Source organism: Xiphias gladius, chromosome 21 (genome assembly GCF_016859285.1).
Source record: "Xiphias gladius isolate SHS-SW01 ecotype Sanya breed wild chromosome 21, ASM1685928v1, whole genome shotgun sequence".
NCBI classification, from domain to species: Eukaryota; Metazoa; Chordata; class Actinopteri; order Istiophoriformes; family Xiphiidae; genus Xiphias; species Xiphias gladius.
In genome coordinates, this window is record NC_053420.1 from 5,097,500 (window position 1) to 5,123,277 (window position 25,778).

The 25,778-nt window shown below is 41.5% G+C and overlaps 1 protein-coding gene across 1 annotated transcript in view; it reads left to right on the forward strand.

Annotated features, from left to right (window-relative positions):
• Positions 1-25,778, forward strand: part of LOC120807181 (E3 ubiquitin-protein ligase TRIM35-like) — a 322,424-nt gene that overhangs the window by 112,897 nt on the left and 183,749 nt on the right.

Below are 25,778 nucleotides of genomic sequence, written 5' to 3' on the forward strand. Positions count from 1 at the left end.
ACACCACTCTGTTATCAGGTTAATGTGTGTTAATGACAATACTGTATTGACCGGGCTTGTTACTGTTAATGTAACAATGCTTGGCATCAGTTCAGTTCACCAACAGTTCACTCACTTCAGAGTGTGTGTGTGTTTTTTTTTCTCGAGTTGAAAAAATAGAAATTAACTTTGTGTATTTAAGTGTTTGTCATTAATGAATTGTTCTCAGAGGTAGCCATATTAAATAAACAGCATTCAGGTTTTGGGGAGACTGAACTGGAAAGTGAACTGAACTGTGAGCTGTGCTGTTGTAGCAAATTAGCCAAAGTCGGGACAGAAAACCTCTGGAGAACATTGGACTCTTGCATGTCTGACAGGCCGATGGTGTCCTGGCGTATTATTTAAAGGTCCTGGTTGGAGGAAGCTGCAACAGCAGCGATACTGTGACATTTACCACATTACATAAAGAAAAACGGTCAACATTTTTTGTTTTTAGACCACGATTATCTATCGATTTGTGATTTATTAGTCAGCGGCCCTCGTGGATCAAACCTCCTTGGAAACTAAAGATTCTCTGAGACTGTGGCTCGACATCAAAACAAGCTTGAGTTTCTTTCTGTACACCTGACGTGCCATGAGATCTTAAGCCTATGATAATGAAAAATATCCAGTTTGAAAGCGAAATTGATTTTTTTTTGTTGACCATTGTAAGGTAAGAGTTGAACCATATACTTGTGCATTGTTGAGGGTCGCTGACTTTGACCAACATTCCCCTGTTTTAAAAGTTGGACGGCCTTCGCTGGCACCATTTTATGGCCCATTGAACTTAGTTTTGATCACATTGACGCAAAAGGAGAGCTTTGACACAAAGAAATTTTAGGAGGTTTAAAAAAAAAAAATTCAGGCTGTACATGTTTAACAGGAGCCTGTTGTATTAGTTTAATATCAGGTGTTTGGTTGAACTTGTACTTTGGGCTGGATCTTAAGTTTGAAATATCAATAACGGGGTTGATGGAATGCCATTTTAAGCTAAATATTGTTAAAACATTATTGCCAATATTATCCATTAATGTGGTGTTATGTAATGAAATGTGCAGATGGCAACACATTTGCTTATTTGTGTCAAATGTCTTAAAATGCATCCTGTTTTCTATGAATAGAGTTCTTCCTCTTTCAGTCTGAGTGTACTTGAACAGACCCTGGTTGGTGGGAATAATGACAATGGAGGTGTTTTTGGTATTTTAATGGTAACCTGTTCTGCCTTGAAATGCATTCTGTTCAGGACTCCTTGCTTCCTTTTTTTTTTTTTTTTTTTTTTTTGATTATGTCGCTGTCTGGTTAAAACCTTGTCGTCTTCTAACACGAGCGTTTCAAGGAGGCTTCAGCTTCTTGGGTCCCAATCTTTTCTTAATTTTTAATAATTTTTAATTTTTCCTTTGCGACAAAGAACTGCCTTCTGAAGATGCAGTGAGGTTTTAACAGGACAGCAGGGGTAATTTTTTTTTTTTTTTTTTTTTCTTAGCATCATAAAACCTACCTCCACCTGGCTGCAGTCTGGTCTGTAACGTTCTTTTTTTGGTTCAAATATTGTACAGATTTTGTAAAATAAATATTTTATGTAAATATTTTTGTTGTATCATAACTTATTTTTGTCTTTTTTTCTTTGTTTATTTTGAATTTAAGGATTTAAAAGAAATGTTATGTTCTTTACCAAGACGCACTTTTTTTTTTTTTTTTTTTTTTTTTTTTAATACTGATGTAATTAAAGAACGAATGAGAGTTTGTCGTTTGTGTGGTTTATTACACGCGTGCGCACACAAACAGGCGGCCATTGAGTGCACAGTGTGATATACGGATATAGATGCAGCTGTCCATACGTCTATAACAATGATACATAATGTCTTACACTTTTTAATCTTGTGTAATACAGCTTGGGGGGATGATTATAGACATACCAATGAAAACAACGGAATGATACAGTGAGGTACTGCTGACTAAATGTTAACGATCAATATTTAAATGAAAGGGCTGAACGGAGAATACAAACCTAAAATGTTCTAGTAGGATGCTGATGCTCTTCATGAGGCTTAATCTCCTCCAGACCTTATTAAACACCTGTAAACTAGTATCGACCTTATCAAGAGTTATGTACGATCAGCGCAAACTCTCTGCACTGGACTCAAAACCTGTCCATCACATCACTGTCCCAAACACATCGTAGAAGCATACGAGACCGGGGCAGTGCTGTGAAATCTGGTTTTAAGGATAGATTTGTATTTTTCTAACATCTATCTTTATCACTGTTGGACGTGTAATGTTGGAGTAGCGTGATCACTTTTTACAGCAAAAAAAAAAATAGCGGGAGAGATTATAATTTGAAATTTACAGTCCTTCGTTGTGGAATTGCGGTGCAGAGTCCAGAACAAGTTTCTCCAAGGGGGCAAATAAAATATATCGTATCTTTTATAATTGCAGTGGAGGGCCGACTTTGGGGCTAGCGGTGTGGGGAGAAGCAGCTAGCCTCCGCCGAAAGAGAAGGAATTTATTTTCTTGTAGCTCCGAAGTTGTCTTCCTTTACACGCGGCGTCTTCCTAGCCGCCTTTAGGAGTCAAATGGGTGTTGCTCATAGCCGTAGGGTGTGTCGACGCCCGGGTTTCACTGTGACCAGGTTTTTTTCGACCAAAACCAGCACTGCATTGAAAACGCACAAGGGGCTTGGTGTGGGCGTGTTGGATCAGGACCAGGTGAAACAGTTAAATGTGATGTGTGAAGTCCTGTTTGATTAACAGATCCATGAGTTTGAAGACTCGTCTTTTTTTTTTTTTTCAAGTTTGTTGTCACTTAAATTAATGAGGAGCAAAGGGTTTCTCCATAGTGCTAAGTGGCATCACTTGGGTCAATTTATCAGATCCCTCTGGAGCCACTAAAGGCTTTATACAACTTTTTTCTCATATACAGTAGTATACCCCAAGAGTTATATCAACAGACTGAAGTGTAAAATTCATGCACTGGGACTTGAACAACTTTCCAAAGTTCCCATGATAGCAGTTTGTATTTTATTGGCTGATTCAGTGCATGTTGTCATATTGGGTTGACGTGAGCCAAGCTGATGTTTTCCCGGAACCTCATTACAACGAATGAGCTGCGCTGCATTTTTCTCAGTGCTGATGTCTGTCTGAGCCTGGCTTTATATTGATCTGAGGCCCCTGCCTACCTACCCTCGGTATACCTCACAGGGCCTTCCTCCTTTTTTTTTTGCCTAATTAAAACCTCTTCTCAGGACTGTATGGGAGCGTACAGACCGTGCTTGATTAATTCTGAGATCCAGACAAGCTTGGAACTTCGGAAACAATCCCACCTCGTACTCGAAAAAGTGCGATGGAACGGCTTGCGGAGTCGGGGCTCTCCGCCGGGGAAACTCGGGCCGCGACTTCACCCGGAGGCAGATGTTCTGACTTCACTCAATATGGCAGCGGCCACAGAGGTGAAAATGAAGGTCAGCACCGTGAATTGTAAATAATCGACTTGAGGCCACGGACAAGGTTCTCACAGTCAGCCGCGTTGATTGTTCGATTGTTGTGAGTCGCGGGGACACTTCGAAATTTACAACCTGGAAAAAAATGTCCAATCTCCGACGTGAGCGGAATAAAGCATAACGTCTCCTGCATTCTCCTGTTCCACCTATGGAGGCGGAGCAAACTTCAGCTGTTGGTTCATGGAGATAGGTGAACTTACGTAATATCCCGTCACGGTTCCAACCCAACTCCAATCTGAGCAGCGGGCTAACCGGATGAAGTGAAAACTGCTTGGTGGATCTACAGGGGCCTTGACGCAACAACATGTCTCCCGTCATACGTGTAATGGAACGGGTTATGGCACGGTTACGGAAGGCAAAATTAACTCGTGTAATGTGTTTGAAAAGCAGACGGGACAGGAACTAGCATAGGCAGGGAACCGCGGGAGCTAGCATATTTAGCGGGCTAACAACAGCATGGTTAAATTATACAGGTTCTTAACTGCCATTAGCCTCTGTCACTGTCCTTGTACTCACTACAACCGAGTAGCATCCTTCCTTCTCTGCTGCTTGTAACATTTTGTTGCGCAGGTAGATTAATAAAGATATGAAAAATCAACCAATTTCAATCAGCCTGAGACTGAAATTGGCCAGTGGAAGCCCCCATCCTGACTGAACTACACGGGGTGCAGATTTCAGACTTCCCAGCACGCCATGAAAAGATCCACAGTCCTCGTTCTGCGCAGAAACGCTCACCGCCACACACCTGTCGCCCTCGGCGGAGCCTCCCAGGTGAAGAGATGCGTGATTTTTTTTCCTCAGGGCAAAGTATGAAGGCTGCAGAAGGTAGATGTATTGGGCAACCTGAGCTCAGTCCATGTGTCCTTGTGTGCATGTGGAGCAGGTGGACATGTGCCAGACAGGTGTGTGTGTGTGTGTGTTGTTTGGCATACTCTCCATAGTTTCTGTTATCTCGTTTCTGTGCAGCATAAGTTTCTCTTTTAAAGGTAACTTCTGGAGACCTCTGTGCTTCACCAGTTCAGCAGACTAAAATTCACCGTTTGGTTTCTGATTATTTTTATTTCCGACTGATCTGATTGTCAAATACTTTTGTGTTTAGGCATCAGAGCTCGACAGATGATTTCTAACTTCAACAGTAAACTACAGTATAACAGTGATAGTGCATTTTACTTGCAAAAGTGTTCACTTGTAGAGATTTAAAACAGAGATCCACATTCCTTTGCATTTACAAGGTAAACTGAAGCACAGAGAAAAGGCCACAGAGACCAAAGACCTTTGTTTAGCTTACTTTGTTTACAAGCCGAGGTCGGATGCATGTTCCCGAACGTGTGTATTAACAGCCAGCACATCTTCCTCCAAATTGCAAAATCTGCCGCAGCCTCTCACTCACAATGTCGAATTGTTTTAAGTACCTTTCTTCTTGTTTTGTACACTGTTTGTAACGAGAGTTAAATGGAGTGACTGAGCCTGGGAGGTTTGCTACAACGGATTTTAAACACCTTCAATCATTTTGCATCCTTGTAAAAACAGTCAGAGAGAGTAATAAAGGGATAGAACAGGGAAAACGATGAGCAAAAAACATGGGAATTGTCCTGTAAGTAGAGGTTTAACATGCTTTGTGAATGGTTAGTACTTTATTTTGGGATGAAAAGTTTCAAATGAAGCTTCACAAATGTTCACAGAACCGAAAAGCAGAAAAGTATGTTTTCTTTTTTTCATGTGGACGGAGCTTCGGATTGGTTATTTGAAGGACTGAAAGAGAATCGAGTCAATCAGTAAATTGTTGTATTGAGTAATGTGAGGATGGCTGCAGAGAGAGTGTGTGTGTGTGTGCGTGTGTGTGTGTGTGTGTGTGTGCACGCGCAGCTATGTGGGTCAAGGTGAGCGAGTTGATGTGACTGCCAGGTGTCAGATAGCACCTGACATATCGGTTCAGATGCCATAAAAGCCTTTTCATCAGCGAGCGACAGATTAGGTTTGTTGCTTTATGAAAGAGCGGATGGAGTGGCCTGATAACAACTGTGCTAAATACACACAAACACACCAACACTCGCACACATTATCTCAGTTTCTTTTCCTGCTCACTCTGTTACGAACGTGTAGAACGGAGAAGGTGTGGTTTTGCTAAAACTTGGCACAGGTTGTAACATTCATCTGTGTTTACTCTTTTAATTTACAGACTATTAGTCTTTATTAGTCTTATTATGTTATTACTTCTTTCCGCGCTGTGCCTGCGTAACTGAATCATACAGGTTCATATACCTGTAGAGTTATAAGTGTTTCTCCCAGCTGCTTGAGGAAGTTACCGAGCCTGTTTTTAAAGACATTAAACTATATATTTTAGGAACCGATAATGGGCTAATAATAGCTGTAATGGCTTCAGTTTCTTTTTGTCTAGAAACTTTTTTTCTGCCATGAAAACTTTTGTTGGAACCTACTTTTTGTGTTCTCCATTACAGAGGAAACACATTTTTTTTTCCAAGGAGTGTTTTGATTTAAATTTGGGGTGGTTGGTCACTTTAAAGACCAACTGTAACAGACAAAACCCAGCGCGTGTGTGTGTGTGTGTGTGTGTGTGTGTGTGTGTGTGTGTGTGTGTGTGGAGGGGGTTTTACAGTAGCTGACTGTGTTTGCTCCTTATTTGGTTTATTGACCCAGATATTCTGACTCATTCATTCTGATCCACCACATCATGACAGTGAGTGAGAGAGAGACAGAGAGAGACAGAGAGAGACAGAGAGTCAGGGGAGGATGGAGAGATGGAAAATAATATGAGAGAGTGAACAAATGAGAAAAAAATTGCAAAGAACAGAGAAAATGGAGAGGCAGAGAGAGAAAAGTGAGGCATGAGGCTGAAACTTTCCCTGTTTTATTTTCCAGCAGTGCAGGAAATAATGAGACCTCAGAGGGGAGCTTATAACACAACTCGATTCAAACCACACTGTGAGTGCAGACACTAGGTGGGGGACAGCGCCAGAAAGGCCTGACGTCTCTGACTCTAAAATGCAAATACGTGGCCGATGGGAGCGATTTATGGACCGCCACCGAGCGCTTCGTAATCAGCCACCTCTTTTATTATATAAATAAATATATATTTATTATATTATGCAAATCCTACGTAATCGGCTGCGTGCCACAAATGTAAAGAGCAAACTACGCTGGCAAAAGAAAACGGAAATCTTTTCATTTGAGTGAAACAAACCTTACAGTTGCTCTGACATTGGAAGCATCTTCTACTGTAGACAGTTGACAGTTATATCTGTAAAATAGAAGTGATAACAGTTGGACTGGTGACCTGACAACCCTACCAGTTGCAAGATGTCAGTATGCTCACGCTGATCCAAGCAGTAATACTTTGGTCAGAATAGGTCAAAATATTTCCAGATACACAGGCTCTGTGTGTTGCTAGCACAGGGCTCAGCTGTACACAGTATGTAGCCAAGCAGACTTCCGTTGCGTGTGGCGGCATATGCCTATATAAACTGTAGCTAAGCAACAGAACCAAACAGCTAACCGTGCTAACGACAAACAAAAATTGCGCACCACACTTAACCACACTTTGGCTTTTCACAGAAAGCTTTTGGCGCTGGTGCGAGTGACGTCTACAGCTGCTCTCGCACTGAAAATGTCTTCCGAAGCCAACGTTCAACTGGCGACAGTTGGTGGAGATTTTTTACTGTGACCACCGACAAACCCCCGAAATCTGTGGGGCTGTTCAGGTCGGGACACCCGAGGGGGAGACCTTCAGAGACCAGAGCAGTCACACTAAGCATCAGCTTTGTTGGTAAGCTCGTTTGTTTGCCTGCTGACCTTCCCACCCAAGAGAGATTGAGAAGGTTATGTAAAAATATTGATTTTCATCAGAGATTCTTGTCTCTACTACCTTTGCCCTAACAAACACTGTAAAAAGTTTCAGCCCTTGCTCTGAGTCTTTTCTGCACATAATTAAATGTAACGGCCCTTTTTTTTTTTTTTTCATGTGCGATAAAAATCACGCCGGTTTGTCTTTCGGGCAGCCATTGTGTAGCAGCTGTTGTCAATCATCATCTTCATGATCATGTGTTTACAATGAGATTTTAAATCCACATTTAGCCTGGATGTGACTCAACAGCCGGTAAGTCGACAGTCTTTCTAGGCTGATGCAGCTGCCCTACATTCCCCGCATCTGTAACCCATTGCCCAGAACCCCCCCCCCCCAAAAGGGCTGCCAGCCAGCTCTGACGATGCGTTTCCTGTCTGCACGTCACTGGCTTTGAGAGTAATGTTAAAATAATAAGGCTATTATATCAGAGCTCTGTCATAAGCACGAGATCCTGAGCTGTGCTGGCTGGCACACTGTGTGTGTGTGTGTGTGCATAGCCAGTGGGGATGCCAAGAAAGCGTGAATGTGTGTCTTTTTGCTTCTTCATGTGAATGTGTGTGGGTTTGCCTTTGTCTCTGTGTGTGTAGTTCTTGTTAAATGAATTTCATGCAGAGAAAATTAATGTAATTTGCTGCCAGCCTGAGGTAACATAGCATCACAGTCAAACAGACCAGACCAGGAGCCAAAATATGGTGCATTCAGAAAGTCTTCAGACCCTTTCACTTCTGTCACATTTTGGGAAAGAAGTTCACATGTTGCAGCCTCATGCTAAAGTCGTTTAAATTCACGCCCCCCCCCCCAATCAATCGACACTCAGTACCCCATAATGACAAAAAAAAAAAAATTTTTTTTTTTTTTTTTTTTTTTAAAAAAAAAAAAAAAATATCCTATCCCTGTGACATAAGTATTCAGACCCTCTTTACTCAGTACTTAGCCCCTGGCCTTTGGCAGCGAGCCCAGCTCCAGTCTTCTATATGCCGCCACGCCCAGAGAGATCGGCAGAGGCTGGCTGCAAGGTTTTTTTCCATCAAGGGTCCTTCTCCAGTCTCCCTCTCTGGAGCTGCCAGCCAGGCCAGAGGGCCATCGACCATGTCTTCGATCATGGCTTGGTTGTTGTTCTGGTAAGTGTTGTCAGCTGTGAGACCTAATATAGACAGGTGTGTGCTTTTCCAAATCATGTCCAATCATTTGAATTTAACACGGGTGGACTCCAGTCAAGGTGTAAAAACATCTCAAAGGGTGATCAAGAGGAATGGGAGGCACCTGAGCTAAACTTCAAGTGTCATAGCAAAGGGCCCGACTACTTTTCCTTTTTAATAAATTAGCAAAAAATTCTAAAATTCTGTTTTTGCCTTGTCATTATGGAGGGGTGAGTATAGATTGATGAGGGAAAAATACAATTAAATGTAATTAGCGTGAGGCTGCCACATAAAATGTGAAAAAAGTGAAGGGGTCTGAATACTTTCTGAATGCACTGTACGAGGAGTTTGTCTAATTAATGATTAAAGCTCAGCATTTTTCTACACACAAGCTTGTTATGACAAGTAAACTTGCTGTAGGCGCAAGGCCTAATTTTAGGCAAAATGTGATGATTTTGCATCTGCACAACGGGCAAATTAAACACGAAAAACCCAACAAAATGAAATGTGATTATAAAAAAACGAAATAAAATGTTAATATTCAAGTTCACAAGCGAAAATCAGGCAAAACCTTAATACCAGGTGATTCACCCATAGATCAATGGGGTGTCCACATAGTTTTGGCCATGTAGCATAATTCCAGTGCACAGTTACAGCCCGGACAGGTTCAAGTCAGGTTTGAGACAAGTCCAGTGTTTCTGAATTCTACCTGCTGCTATTCTACATCAGCAAATGTTCCCGATGACACAAGCACCTGGTGTAGTTAAGTTTTATGTTTCGGTTTAATTTCATGTTTTTAAAATTACTTTCCCTCCATCCTATCTACTTGGAAGAAAATGGAGTTAACACTCTGTCTACACGGGTGACGGGATAATAGAGCGAGACCTGAACAGAAACAAAGATGATCTTTGATCAAGCCTGTTTTTCCATAAACAGACCGCTTGTACTGACTCGCACCTTTAACCGCTCCTCCAATATACTTACCGACTTGATGACAAGGTGTCGGTGACCGGTTCAGCAAATGGTTCAGGGGAATCATCGAATGCTGGGTTTTTGGCTTTAAGGAGCGTCTTAGAGCCCTCAGCTTTTGACAAAGTGATATTAGTTTTTGCTTTTAGTACTTGCATGTGTGAACGGAGGATTCGTTTGACACAGCGTCAGAGTGTGTTCATGTGTAAACGGGGCTGAGACGTGGCAACTTTCACCTGATAGTTTAGACACTTGTTTACGCCGCCTGTTTGCTCTCATTTCAGTTACACCCCACCCCCCCGCTTCACTGACCCCCTCCAATCCATCAAATCTGTGAAAGTGTTCTCATCGACACACCATTAGCATGCTAAAGGAAGCAGCCAACTGTCTGTCTCACACATTAGCTGTGAGATGCAGGAGACTCCACAGAGTCTGCTTCCTAAAACTCCGACCTGGCCGTGTCTCCATGCAGGCGGCGACAACCAGATTAGGTTACTGCAGCTATTCCAACTATCATGTAAACACCTTTAAAGTTGAAATCAGAGTGAGCAGCAACACCATGCACACTAAAGTGCCGATTACAATTAAGTACTGCTGATAAACTAGCAAAGATATTTTATAACAATGCAGTAAAAAAACTTTATTTATGGCGTTTTTTAAAACCCGGGACACAAAGTGCTTCACACATGGCAGCAAATTAACATAAACATGTTAAAAAATCAAATAAGAAATCTTATAAAATGGGGAGTTAAGACGATAGCTGTCATCTAATACACACCGGGTGCACGACTGCTGCAAAGGAAAATGAAATCATGTGAAAGAAAGTTTATAGTTGTGTTTATAATGGATCCATATTCTGTGCAGGGTTTCAGTCATGGACCTTTGTTAGATGATGAACACATCAATATTTGATTTAAAAAAAAAAAAGAAAAAAAGAAAGACAATCCTCAAAATAAGACATAAAATATATCTCAAAATCCACGGTATAAAATGGCTAACAGAAAAAAGAAATGGAATCTTTATACACACATTCACTGAGCACTTTATTAGGAACACCCGGTTCGCTGAATAAGAGAGTAGTGACATTCTCTGATCTTGCCGCCACGCGGTTACGTGTTTCATGTAGCTCCTAATAGTTCCAATCCGCGCTGTCAACCTGTTTGAATGGTTTCAAGCGGGACGGATAGCAGCAGCGACTATATTTGCAGCCGTTTTAAATATATAATCCAGCATAATGTGCATTGATTACAGCGATGACTACACTTACAGTAGCTTTTTTTCTTCTGGGGAGTGATGGAGAGACGGCCCGAATCAGTTTTTCGGTTTTTCTGTGTTTAATTGTGGAAAGATGGGGGATTCCTCCCGTAACGTAGAACACATTTACAGTATGTATGCATTAACATCTTTCTCGTGCTTCTATGGTCATAATTACTCACTTCCTAATTAATTTAAACCAAGAAACAAGTTTGGTCAGCCAGGAAAAGCATTGCCTTAGCCGTTGCATTCTTTCAGTGGACAGTGGGAAGGAAACGAGATCTGGACACCTGGCCGTAAGCGCTGAGTATACTTCACTGGATCATCACCGCTTAGAACATCTCCAGACACACACGCAAGAATCAGAATCAAATGCTCATCCATACACTGATGGCAGAAACATTCAAACTCCACGCCGCAGATGATACTACAGTTACTTTAACTGTTTGGGCGAGGGCATTCCACTGCCAGAAGAAGACAGTGGTGGAAGATGTATTCAGATCCTTTACTTAAGTAAACGTACTAATACCACACTTTGAAGATCCTCCACTACAAGTAATAATCCCGCATTCAAAACCTTACTAAATTTGTACTCAAATACAGTACTTGAGTAAATTGTACTTAGTTTCATTCCAAGTCAAGAAGCCGACCATGTCATGGGCCCCGGAGGGGGAGGAGACCGGGGTCTTGAGTCGAGTCGTGCCTGCCACTGGTGGAGAGAACTGGGAGTGGTAAAGAAAGATGAAATCGTGTTAAGGTTATTCCAACATACACATCAAAAGTCATTGTTTCCAGAATATTTTCGTGGGGTTGAGATTACAGAAGTGAGAGTACACACCTGCAGTTCCGTCCATTCACATTTGGACATTGGCAAGATTTCTGTTTTTTTGGCACTGTACTCCTTTACATTGATAGCGAACTTAAATAATGACAGGACTTCAAGTGCAAAGTGTCAGTTTAAAGTTGTGGGTATTTCCAGTTGGATCAAGTGAACCATGTACCACGTTGACAGAATGTCACTTTCAGAGGACCAAAAGTTATTCGAGAAGTTCCTATAAACCTGAATAAAATGTTGACATTTACTACTTGGTTGCAGATTCTTTACGCACAAGGGACTGATGGACTAAAGTTCGAAGTGTCACCTAAGCAGCAGTGTATATGTGCTTCTTTCAGAGAGAATTGGAATTACCATTGCCATGTTTTCTGGGAAATGAAATTACATTTTTCACCATTATTAGTCACAGGGAGCCATAAACATGAGGTGTTTTGGGCAGCTTACATTCATCATGGTTATGCACAAAAGCTGACCTAAGAGACTGTTTTGAACGCAAGTGAGAGAGAACATATTCCATGTGACTTGGTTGTTTCCAGGAACAAGTTTTTTTCTCCCCAGATCTGGTCCCACCACAAGGCTATGCAGACATTTTTGTATCTCTTCCAGTGCATTACGACTTCGCCTTGATACACACACACAAAAAGTGAAGACCAGTAACTGAAAGCAATGATGTGCAAATGCTTCCAATTAATAGCTCAAAATAATTCTTTGTCCCATGTACACTATTTATGTATTTGCCAAAATGTGGAGGAGAGCTTGTCTGGGTTATTGTTGGTGGGATATGATGTTTGCACTCTACTACAATTGAAATATATAATTTTGGTATGCCTCTACGAAGGCCATAAGCTGATATACAGTTGCAAGTTTATTAGCTACACTGAGCCAAGACTAATGCAGTCCAGCAGCATTGCAATAAATCCTACCTTTATGAAGGTTTGAGTGTGTAGGTTTAGGATTCAACTCTATGTTGGAGGACACAGAGCTGTTTTTGACCATTACATACCTTTTTTATTCTTGGATCCTTTGTAGATAAGTGGCTTGCTAGGCCAACTGACATCGGGTTATGGCTGCTAGTGAAGGGTTGCTCGCGTTAGTTAACTGCAATTAGAATCTAACTAGCTATTATCTTACGATAAACATTAAAGCTAGCTACAAAAAATACCACTATTGATTAGATTCGGGAGAGGTCAGCTAACGTGCAAAATTGTCAAAAAACGCAGTAATTAATTTCGGGAATGAATGCGAATTGTACCCTTTCCCACTGAAGACAAAAGCTAGGTGTTAGCTACGTGTTAATTGGTGTTTTGTCCTGTGTTAAAGGGGCTTTATTCAATGGCTCTGAGAAGGCCATACTAATTCTGAGTAGGGCGTACCTTTGCTCTAAAAAACAGCCTCAGCTCTTCGTGGCACAGATTCCGCAAAATGTTGGAAACTTTCCTTTGAGATTCTGGTCGATGTCTACAAGATTGCATCACATAATTTCTGCAGATTTGTCAGCTGCACGTACATGCTGCAAAAACTCCCGTTTCACTACATCCCAAAAGTGTTGTGTTGGATTCAGATCTGGGGACTGGGTAGGCCACTAACGTACACTGACCTCAATCACATGTTCTCGAAACCAGTTTGAGACCATTTTTGGTCTGTGACATGGTGCATCATCACGCGGGAAGTAGCTATTACAAGATCGGTAAATTGTGGCCACCATGATTGATTGGTATTAAGGGGCCCGAAGTGGGCAAAGAAAACATTCCCCACACCATTACACCACCACCAGCAGCTTAGAGTGTTGACACAAGGCAGGTTGAGTCCATGGATTCATGCCTTTGATGCCAAATTCTGACCCTACCATCTGTGTGCCTCAGCAGAAATCCAGATTCATGAGACCATGCTACGGTTTTCCAGTGTTCAACTGTCCATTTGCGGTGAGCCTTTGCCCACTGCAGCCTAATTTCTCTTCTTGGCTGACAGGAGTGTAACATGGTCTACTGCTGTTGTAGTCCATCCACCTCAAAATACGACATGCTGAGCATTATGAGATGTTTTTCTGCTCACCACAGTTGTAAAGAGTGGCTATCTGAGTTACCGTAGCTGTTCTGTCAGCTCCAACCAGTCTGGCCTCTCTCCTCTGACCTCTCTCATCAACAAGGCGTTTCCATCCGCTGATCTGCCGCTCACTGGATGTTTTCTGGTTTTTTTCTCCATTCTGAGAAAAACTACAGACTGTTGCGTGTGAAAATCCCAGGAGAGCAGCAGTTTCAGAATGCTCATATGGGATTAAAAGGTCAGACGTATAGCAAGTAGCAAGGAACCAGGCCACAGATAGCCTCAAAAGTAATCAACAGGACCTAAAGATCCTAAAATCCAGTGTAAGGAGGCCAAAACAGGTGTGATGTGATCTTGATTCTGAGTTTTTTTAGAAGGCTTTCCACTGAGTTCTGCATAGTCTTTAGCCAGTCAATGGGTTTTTGATAGGATGGGTTAAATGGATACAGCACTGATGTAGCAAATATACTTCTATAACCTTTTTGGACTCACAAAAAACAGTTTTTAAAAAGGGATCAAAATCGATGCGGCAGTAGCAGAGATAGTGTCTTTTTATGAAGTGCATTCTTCTTCCTGGTGCCTACATTACCCACAACGCAACTTGACCACCAACAGTTTGGTATGGAGATTTGGGTGTGTTATGCTAGTGGCAGCTAATGAAACCTCACGCAGCGATGGGGGTTGGGCTGCAAAGGTCTGGGGAGTTCACTTGTTTCTTACCCCAGAGAGTTTCTTTTTCCAAGCCTGAAGTCCTCAGACGCAACCGACGCTATCTCAAGCGACACCGATTTATCACATTACGTGCAGCTTCCTCTCAGGCCACAAAGGCTTTGTACAGGTTTTTTCAGCTATACAGTAGTACTTCCCAAATCCTTTAAATAGACTGATGTATAAAATTAATGGACTTCCCCTTTAAGTTTTAAAGCATATCATAGGTTTCTAAATTAATGAATATACTCCTGCTCCTCCCACTGCACTCGAACAAGTTTCACATCCTTGCAAGTTAATTTTCATAGGGTACAGAAATGAATGGAAACAAACACAAACCTTAAAAATTTGTAAAATTAATACATGACTCCAAAAACCTATGATCTTTGACAATGCTTGACGTGGATCCTTTGGTCCCATTTAGGGGGACACTGTACTCCTCATCATGCGTTGTCAGTATGGACACTACTGAGGGATCTCACAACAAACACTGTCTTGTTACCGTCCCTTTGTCATTTAAGTGAGATGGTATGATGTGACACATCCTTCCAGAGTTTATGCTGACAAACAAAGCACACACACTCAGGTGTTTGAGATCAGGTTGCTACTGATCATAAACTTTTGACAGGCTGATACCTTTATCTGCTTCTTCACCGAATCAAGGTTTCTGGGTTCATACAAATGAGAGCGATGAGGGGAGGTCCCACCCAGCATGATACTTTGAGTGGAAAAACAACTGCAGTGTCTTGAAAATTCCCCCATGACCTGTGATTTGTTTCCTCTGTGGTTGAAAGGAAGAATATGTGTGAGAGAGGAAGACTTGGTTTTAAGGTGACACTTAGACTCAGGTTTAGGTTCGTGGATTTAGTCATCATGTGGACTTTCTCAAACATAATCATTATGACGTCTGAGGTCGGCTTTTGGACTTTTCAAGTTCGGTTCAGTCAATTTGATTAAGAAAGAAAGACAGAGAAAAAGAAAGAGCTGTAAACATGAGGTAATACTGATTTACAGGTAACTCGTTCATTGGACAGTTTTGGTAAAGTCAACCCATATTATCAGGCTATAAGGAAATCAGATTTTGGTGCTGCACTTTCCTGAACTTGCTGTAATTATTTACCTTATCTGGTCAAGTGTTCAAATGTTCAAGTGTGTAAAGTGTTAACAAAAAAAAAAAAAATTGTTCACGTGCATTATTTTATCATGGTCAGCACCTCAACCCCTGGGACACCAAGATGCCTCATTTATGGGCTTTATTAGTTGAGACTGCAGCTGGACCTCACATGTGATATATAACAACAAACATGTTGACAAGGGTTTACCAAATGATCTCGCACGCCGTAAATATAGTCATTGCCCGAACAGATCCTTTAGAGGGTCGCTTTCCTACCAATTCTCAGGTTCATTTTATCCTAAAATTGCGCATACGCTCTCACACAGACCTGTGGGTGGTCGGCTTTTCTTTCATACCAGCTCTCACACCGGCCTAAGTGAATCAAGCCAAACAGTCAAAAATGGAATGAAACCTGGGTGCGTACCATGATATAATACTAAAACCAATGGTTACAAACGCTGCCTTGCTGACACCAGCCTCTGAAACCACGCCTGTGATGAGAAAACAGCGAGTTAATCTTTGGGGGGGGATTTCTGCAGAGCATAAAAAGTCTCACCCACCAACATGAATCATAATAACAGAGCTCAACAAAAGTGAAAGTAAAGAGGAGAGGCTCATTTGTCCCATTGACTACTTCAGGCGACCGTGTGTTGGAATATTTCACCACCTGGATGGACATGAAGCACTTCATCCAGTCACAGAGCTTCTTGTTCTGTTGCGGTATAGCTCATGACAAGATGAGCTGAGAAGCTGAGCCGTGCAGAACTCTTTTTTGGGGGCAGTTTTGAGCAGCAAACGTGTATGAATCTGCCACTGAAAATACTCCCCAAATAAACAATTTGCTCCCGATTGAATAACGTGCTATAAACTGCAGTCCCCGGCTGTTTTAGGAAACGACTGGGCCTTTTTTACACATGAAAATATATATTTGTGAGAAATTTGAACTAACACATTGTTGGTTTTCGTCTTTTCATTAGAGTTGCTAATAACAAGAAAACTATAGAACAATGCCAGCCTTATCCTTTCAGGAAAATCGTGTGTCGCACTCCTTCACGTGCTGCTGTTTGGTTTGGAGCTGTGTTTACCCTGCACACAACCGGCCTCAGCTATCAAACACTCGTGTGCTTCATGGAACTGAAAACAGAAGAAAGATGCAGGTGGAACTTTTCTGCAACATGAATGGACTAAAGTCTACTCTCTACAAGCAGAAAACAGGAATGTGCGACTCCTCTGGCAACAAGCTGGAGGTCCAGATCGCATCTGATTAGCACACTAGCTTATGGCCCCTTAACATCAACAATAGCTCTGCAGCACAAAACTCCCGGCTCCTCATCCATTTCACTGAGGACACTGCATTAGTGTAGCAGGGGGTCTTCCAGGGGGGTTCCGGAAAAACAAAGAAAGAAAAAAATGCAGTGTAGTAAAGCGTTACAAAAGTGGGATTAACTTCTGACTCTGGAAGTATTTTCCCCCCACTGCATTTCAAGATTTTTTGAGCGATCTCTTCAGTGTTCCTTGACACATGAAACATGGCAGTTTCCGGTATCATTAAATGAAGTTTCCGGCGTAATTTAATGATGCTGGGTTTATGTTCCGACTGTATTTTCTAATCCAATTCTTAATCTTTTATGTTGACCCAGTGCTCCAAATTTCACTCACTTAACACTGGTCAGGTTTCCATCCAAATGTAGAGCAAATCTTAAGTGAATTTTCCGGAAATATTATGAAGAGAAATTGCGACCTAATGTGTGGTTCCATTCACGGCTGTTATGTGAATATTAAAAGCTGGACGCATCGAGATTTGAACCATTTCAGAGGAAGAGGACAGAGTGAGATGACATAATTAAAAGAGCTCCAGTTAAAGCTCCAACAATGTGAGAAACGTGATGGAAGGATGGCACTTATATGTTTTTCATGTATTCATCTTAGCACAGTTACAGTCTCATCATCACCCCACACAGATCTGATGATTAGAAGCTCAAGTGACGTTTAAGTCACATGCTTCATGTATGTTAGGTTTTATTCGCTAAGTCTGTTTCCCCCTGCACGCTGGCACACTTTCTTTTTATTCATACACCGACATTTCCACCTCAGCCAAGCATTAAAAGTCTTTCTGTGATATTTCAACTTTTTCCAAATTTGTGGCATTTTCGGTTCCCCCCCTTTTTTTTTTATCACAAATTGAAAATGCACATAAAAACAGGTGGATGGAAACACACTGAACGTCTTATGAGCCAGACTCTTGCTTTTGAAAACCGGGATACTGACAGTACAACCGGGCCTCTGTAATTTTCCGCTTACCTTGTCAGTATTTAAACAAAGGAGAAATTATAACTTTCCAAAGTATAAGCCATCATGCGGGATCTTTCCCTGATCCTTTACTTCCTGCTCATCCTCTATCTGTGCCCTGAAGCTACACAACCACACAAATATAGCCTCTTGTTCTATTTGACTGAAAACCCCCGCAGTCTTAGAGGCTTTACTGGTCACCTACAGTAGCCCGGAGGGGACACCAGAAGCCACGTTACAGCCCAAATAAAACAATAAAAGGTGACGATGGGTGAAATGCAGCAAATTGTTGCTGTAACTACCGAGGCTCTTTTGTCCGATTGCCCCACATTCCACAAACACTTTCTAAGCGTTCAAGAGCCTTTCCGTCGTTTTATTTTTACAGACTCTCCTCTACATGCTGTACAGATGGTAAGGACGTGATAACCGATACAGTTGCAAAGTACAAAATATTCCATTCAGCCCCTGGTTTCTTCATACCTGATTTTTTTATGCCATTGATATTTTGATTCATTCAATTAATTTCAATTTTTTCCTTCACTTTGTGTGCATTAGTCCCACTTTTGCAATGATCTGTAGAGTCCTTGGAACTTCACAAACCTTTATAAAAGGTGCTAGACAATACAATTGAATGATAGATTGATTTTCCGTGTTATTATGATTAAGGTATAGTGAAGATGGAGGCGATGAGAAGAAACGTGGGTGAGAGATGTAAAGATGATCAAACCTATGTACCAGGTAAATAAAGTAGGAGTCCTTCGTGCTGTTGGAGTTGATTTCACGGTTGTCGGACGCAGCTGCTCATCCTGACTGATGAGGCCTGCACGTCTGCTCCTGAGTGGCCTGATTGGAGTCTCACTTTAAAAAAAAACACAGGCTGTTCGGTCTCAGCTTTGTGTGGTGTCCTTACATTCAGTACGTGTGATCACTGGCCTAAACCGTGGTTGGGTCTCCATCTGCAACACTTATCTTGAGTACAGTTGTGCAATTTTCCCACATTCTCTCCCTGTTTTACATCAGCCGTTTCCAAGTCTGTCTAGATATCCTGGTTAGGTTAAAGAGTGCTGAAAAGAATATTAAGTTGGTAGTGTAAAAAGTATGTTGAAGAAATGTATTTTCTGCCTCTCTTCGCTGCTTTAGCAGGTTTGTCTATGTGTGAAAGGTTTTTGATCAAGCCGAAATGTCTGTTGTCTTCTTTTAGACTGAGAGAAAAATGCAAGTCTTTAGAGAAAGAGGAACAAGCACACACACGCACACGCACACGCACACGCACACACACACACACACACACACACACACACACACACACACACACACACACACACACACACATACGTACGCACTCCACCTCTTTTATTGAAACACCTAATGTGCTGTTGGGAATCGAAATACAGAACTGAAAGTGGGTTTATGGTGTGTGTGTGTGTGTGTGTCAGGAAGTCAGCAGTGGGCTAGATGAGCAAGCACTGGGGGTGTTGGGAGGTTGGGGTCGTGTGTGAGTGGCAACAGCCTTTTCACACGTTGACAGCAGCAGCCTCCTCATTCATGTCAGTGAGACAACCATACACTCTAGTTCGCATCTAACCACAAATCTCTAAATACAGCGTCCAGTAGCAAGTCTAGAATACTTTTATTCACTGTTGGTGTGGAGCTGTTTTCACTGGTGTGGACCCCTTAGTCCAAATGAAGAGGAATCATAATGCTCCAGCATTCGATCACAGACAATAGTCCAACTTTGGGGCAACAGTTTAGGGAAGGCCCTGTTCTGTCTCAGCATGACAGTAGACCAGTGCACAAAGCCAGATCCAGAAAGAGATGGTTTTTTCCCTGTTTGGTGCAGCCGAACTTGACTAGCCTGCACAGAGCCAATTCTACCTTGTGGGTGTGATGTTCAAGCGTCCACATATTTTTGTCTAACCCTGTTGTCTTTGTTTAGCTGTATGTCTATGTTAACGTATACATACACTGAGGGGTCAGATGTCTAGTAATGTGTCGGCAAAAAAAGCACAAGGGAAAAATCTGGTTTTAATGAGTGAGATTTGACAAGTAAAGCATCCAAAACCCAAATATGACCGTGTAAGAATTTATCACATGCAGTTTTTGAATTAGAATAATAAAAGGTACCAAGACTCAAAATTAGGGCTGTAATTAAAAATTATCCTCATTATCGATTAATCTGCCAATTACATTGTGGAATAATCAATTAATTTTATGGTCTATAACCCATTAGTGTTAGAGTCCAAGATAACATTGTCAGATGTCTTGTTTTGTCTGATCAACAGTTTAGAAAGCAAAGATTTGAAATGTACTATGATCAAAGACAGGGAAAAATAGCAGATATACACAACTGTGAAGCTGGAACCAGGGAATGTTTTCATTTTTGCGTTTTACTTGAAAAATGACAAACAACAGTAGTAGCCAATAAAATGTATCAATTGACTAATCGATTAAATGATCAGATGTTGCAGTTCTACTCTAAATGCACGCTGCATTTCGGGGAATAAACCATGCACGAGAATTATTCATTTTACGTTACAAACGGCTAATATGCTAAATTATAACATCAAATTATAACATTGAAAAACCCCTCATACCTGCTCTGTGCATGCAAAATGATTTTTCAGACACAAGATGAGATCTTAATTCCCAGCTTTCCAACTGAGCTAAACCAAAGGCAGCAGCACAGAAGAAACCAGGTTACACAGAAAATTCAACTATATATATATATATATATATATTCTCAGCCATTCAGCCAAAACAGAAAACCGGTATCTGTCTGTAATGTTATGGCTGATCGGTTTAAATCTCCAAATACATGCAGCAGGTGGTGAATAATCACATTTCCCCCATACTATTGACCTCTGCTCTGCTATCAAGCATTGCTAACTTTAGTGAAATATCCGAAAATCACAGGTGTCAGATGAAACTTTATCACACATTAATCGTGTTTTTGCGGATGTGCCACTTGATTCTCATTGTGAATACCTTACAGCAAGTAGCTAACAGGATTGTGATAATTGTACTGGGGTAAAACAATAAATCCTGATCTGAAGGCATTTAAAACTCCTCTGTGGTGTCTTGGTGTTTGATAATCCTTCAGCCTGGACTTCCTGATTCGTATCTCGTCTTCTGTGCCTGCGTCCTGTTGCGTTGTTTCCACACCAACACAGACCATTGTGCTGTTTTGCTGCAGGGCTGTTTACAGAATGTTCTTAAAATGTAAAGAAATTCCACCAAATCACTGCCCCCTGCATTATTTAAAGTGTGAGTATGTGTGTTTGTGTGTATTTAACACCTCTCCCTATCAGTCAGCTTGTCTTCACTTGTCTCCGCTAGAAGATGAAAGGCATTTTTTGAATATCAAAAACCCTGACACTCAACCAGACTAACACCTCTTCCTCCTACGACTCACCTTCACTGCATTCCAGCGGGAGATGTTTAACTCCTCTCTATTTATCTGACGGCTGGAGTGCCTCCGCAGGATGAGGTTTTACGTGTCAGCAATAATATATGACAATGTCCTGATTATTGAAAATAACGGTTGAGGTAGAATGCATTATTTTCTATATCAGAACATCTCAGAGTGTATTACGGCTCTTATACCACAACCACTATCACCACAATCAAATGTTCCCATCCAGAGTCTATGGAAAATTAGCTACTGTTGAACGCTTTTGTAAAAATACTGTTCATTAATCCTAACATTCAAAATGTCAGTCTTTAATTTTTCCTGACTTCCCTTTTTTCCCTTTCTTTTTGTCTTCGTATCTCTCCTCTGATTGTTCCTCAGGTTTTCTTTCTACCACATGTTCTGTGCCATCTCGTGACATCGTCATTGTATGAACGAATCCTTGACATGGCCAGGCAGAGACACTGTTTGTGTTGTGTGAGTTTTTCCACTGTATTCATTTGTTTGTAAATGATCATTTCGTTGGCCACTCTTGCCGTATCACTGATTTTATACGTGTTCTTCTGGTACCTTGATGCAGCAATTTCAGCTGGTGAAATCTTGTGGTCCTATCAACTGTGGTCTGGACAAAATTGTTCAGAATGGACATTTTTGTTTGGTGCAGTCTTACTCTTCACAATGCAAATCAAGAAAATTGGCTTCTTGCTCCCACCAAGGTAGACTGAACATGTATTTCTCAGTCTACTCATGCTTAAGCACATAGTTTTCACTATTGACCTTTCTTCGCATCGGCTTGTTTTCAAGATGCCATTTTACCCCTTAAACACAGGCTTTTACTTTCAAAACTGAAGGGACTAGCACCTGAAAGATGTGGGTTCTTTCCCCTTTGCACTTTTTCACTTCTATTATCTACTATTTTTCTACTCTATTTTTTTCCATTACTTTTTTTCTTCTTCACTGTGAAAATATTTCCAAAAAGTGAACTAAAAAAACATAAATTTATTCACAAATTTCACAAAATCTGGATTACAATCCAGTTTTTAGGTTTCTGTTCATTTTATGGTCCTGCTCATGTCTTTGTAGGATTTCCTCTGTGTGCATGTGTGTGTGTGTGTGTGTGTGTGTGTGTGTGTGTGTGTGTGTGTGTGTGTGTGTGTATGTGTGTAGTCCCTTAGTATGGCATCCCAATTCTCAAACACACACACACACACACACACACACACACACACACACACACACACACACACACATTAGGGTATGTGGATCTTTCAGTCTGACAGCAAGATGTATGGAGGACAGATGGACAAGTACAGACACAGATAACTTTTACTTTTACAACACTCCTGTTCTTCAAGTTGGACTTTATATATTTTTCTTGACTTAATTGAAGTGTCAGTTGCTGCAGGATGCATTGTGTCCCTGGTGTTATCTATTAATTTATACGTGTGTTTCAAGACACAATCAATAGGAACCCTTTTCAAGTATAAACTGCTACGCGCAGATTTAAAATGCACCTGGTTTACTGTGGACTGCAGCTCTGTTTACATAAGGCCTGTTGTTTTGCAAATGCAGCACAAATTGAGTGAAGTGCCGAAGCATCACCTGTGTGGACCGTCGACAGAGTATTTATTTAAAGCTAGAATCATCAGTAAGACTCATGCTAACAGAATAATGAAGTTATCTGGGGCGTTACAGAAGTAAAGGTCCAGTTTATTTATTTTACCTATATTTAGGTGGTTGACAGTTGGAGCATTTAAAGTCTTTTGTGGACTCTTGAGGTTGAATCATCACTACAAAATATGAACAACTGTCTTAGAAAATATTACAAAAACAGGGCTGTTTGGACAATTTGAAAGTGCTCCGACGGGGGTCTGCAAACTCTTCACAAAATGTACATTTTCTGATGCAGGTTGAGGCTGCTGCTGTTAGCCTGCCACCCGGCATTAGCTTGCCTGTGATAGCATCTTGTCCTTAGCATCCTGCTGTTAGCATGCTGCCATTTGTCCAGTACCAAATGGCTCCGGTTCACCTTCTGTCAGCAGAAGTAACATCTTCAACGGGCTGTGGGGTGAAGGATGACCACACAGCTGCAACATACACACACACACACACACACACACACACACACACACACACACACACACACACACAACAGCTACTGAGCACATATACATATTTGACAGACCTTATATATGAATGAATATAAAGTCCTCACGCGCAGAAAATACATCACACACACACACACTGTTAACAGCTGCACAGTATGCCAAACACACTGCAGGAACATACTCACGTGCGCAACTGACACAGATGCACACACACGCTGGCGTGACAAGGAGGTGTCACTCGGCGAAGTCAGCTTCAATTTACTTGAGTAAACCCGAAACTCTCTTACATGGGAGACTAAGATCAGTATGAAAAATACAAGTGGGTTTCAGTCCCCTTAATTAACACCTAGACTGATGTAGTTACCGACTGTTACGAAGTGATGCTACCACCCATAGCACAGGACCCCTAGATTATCAGATTATTTTAGATAGATAGACAGATAGATAGATAGATCAGCCAAAGGATTAAAACCGGTAACCGGTTGTGTAGACGTATAGATTTCGGTTTGACAGCCTGTGATATGTGGAACAGAAGCAGAGGACAGGTGAGGGGTCACATTCAGGTTAAAGTGGTGTGTAACAGTGTGTTTGCAATCAGCGTGATAACAGGTGTGTGTATGTGTGTGCCGGGTCAGTCATCACATACACAGAGGGATCCTTCTGTTTGACAGCAAGACGAATGGAGGCGACAGATGCGCACATAACTTTTTACATGCAAAAAAAGCGAGTGGGGATATAAAAGAGAGGTGTGTGCTTGTGCGAGTGTGTGTGTGTGTGTGTGTGACAGAGGAAGGAGAGAGGAAGAGAGAGAGAGAGAGAGTCATGTAGAGACGGGAGAAGTGTAGAAAAGAGCAAAATTCAGAGAAAGTCAGAGGAGGAGAATGTTAGGTAGAGGGAGGCGTAAACATAGACTTTTCTTCTTCGGTCTAGACACTAATGGATCGTTCAATCAGAAATGGTGTGACTGATCCAAATCATCAGCAGTAACATCGGGTTCCACATGAGTAACTTCAGATCTCACTTATTCATGTAAACTCTTTGTAATCATCCCAGGGGTACTGTATGATGACTATTTCGGATTTTTTCAGTTATATCCATAGCATTGTTTGGTATTTTATGTATTTGCCCCACTGAATACAGCAGAAACTCCAGTCCAACAGTTAGTCAAAAAACAAAACGACCACATGGAGTTTATTTTGAATGTATTCAGACCTATGACAATGAGGACCACACCAGACCACTTTGAATATCTGAACAGATATTTGGACAGAGAGTCAAGAGGTCTACAACCTTAGGCCTTTTTAAACCTAGTGCTTCCCACAACCTACACTTTTAAGAGCCTGGAAGGCTTTGGCGGTAGATTGTGCCCCGTGTTTCACAAACCAGACGGTTTTGGACATAAAGCACATAATTTGAAAAGAAAACCAAAGAATCCTGCACACTGTTTCATCACTTGAACTCACTTTATCAACAGAATGTTTTGATCCTCAGGCCTTTGCCGACATTTATACACACAGACCTTGGATTATTTGTATGAATTTTGCCTTTGGATTTCTGTTTGAGTCAAGGGTTTTTTGATCCTACACATCTGTCACTAAGACACTGTGGTGTGTAAGATCTTTGTTAAAAATTTACAACCCGGATACAGATAATTGAAAGGATGGCACAGCTTCAGATACATGGACAGATGTTGTCATTGTTATGTGCTGTTTGGTAACCGAGTGCAGTGCAAATTCTGACACTGATTTTCTTTCGCTTTCATGTGAGTCGGATTTCAAAAACTCTATGCAGATCCAGACGGAAAGAATGCCGAAAGAGAGGCCAAGCGTGAGGCTATTAAGGCAGAAATTAAGCTTGTGCCTGTTGTTATGGTCATTAGCGGGATGTAAGCAAAAACCTGCAGGTCATTTTGCATGATTTGTATGTGATCATGTGTTTTGCTTTACTTTTTAAAGAAAAACCTTGTGTGTCGGTGTTTTAGGCTCCCCACCCCATCAGCCTGGGTGCACTGAAGAGCCACTGAATGCTAGGAAGCTGTGGCTCCACGCGTTACAGATGCCCAGTGGATACAAAACTCAGCAATGTTGCAAGTACAGCTGTCGAAGGGTTCACTGAGAACTACGCAAGAATGAGGCTTGTTTTTGCTTATTTGTGCCAGTAGATAAAAGGGTGGTCCTTGCACAAATGGAAACTAGCAACCAAAATAGAAGTGTGTCCCAGTTCCCTGGTGTTGGATTCACAACCATTTGTCAAGGTGTTGATGCCAGAAGTGATTGCCGTGCCAGATGGAGAAAAACTTGGACTCTGTCCGCACTAAGTCGTCTAATTTTCCAAACGCTGTTTGAATGTGAATACAACTTGTGTCCATAGCAGCAATTACATAGAGACCTCTGTCCACAGAAACACCTGACTGATAGAAGAATTGCTAAATCAGTTTTTTGTCTCCTCTTCAACTGGCAAACAGCAAAACCGTGCTTCACAGCCAACATCTGCTCATGAGTAGTACAGACAGCCTCAGCAAAGCCGTCTGACAA